The sequence below is a fragment of the Populus euphratica genome, unplaced genomic scaffold (genome assembly GCF_000495115.2).
Source record: "Populus euphratica unplaced genomic scaffold, PopEup_1.0 scaffold1258.1, whole genome shotgun sequence".
Taxonomy (NCBI): domain Eukaryota; kingdom Viridiplantae; phylum Streptophyta; class Magnoliopsida; order Malpighiales; family Salicaceae; genus Populus; species Populus euphratica.
The window spans coordinates 34433-34861 of record NW_011501112.1 but is presented as its reverse complement, the minus strand read 5'-3'; positions in this window follow the sequence as shown (position 1 = coordinate 34861).

The following is a 429-nucleotide window of genomic DNA, read 5'->3' as shown; positions in this document are numbered from 1 at the left end:
AACAATTTGCAAATTTCACAAAGCAAGGTATTCATCATTTAACTTCCATTAATCTATCTAGATAAACAAACTCTCATTAAATTTATATATCTGCGCAATACCTCTTCAATAAGATATTAATAAACCTCCTTTTGTGCTCAATATATGAACAGATATTTATGAGGCTTTATTTGGAAAAAAACAAAATTTTTGTTCTAATGTTTAAGGTTAACTTCCTTGGGTTAGGATTATTATCTTTTTTTTTCTTTCTTTTATTAATGCACATATAACTTAAAAACACAATGCATCTTTAACCTATGTAACGAGCTTTCAACTAATAACTCCCAAATCTATTGGTTTTAAGGCATTAAGTGTTGAGACACCCCTACAACTTAATAACTCAGATTGTAGATATTGATACGTAGATAGTGCAATGTTTGATTCCCTTAA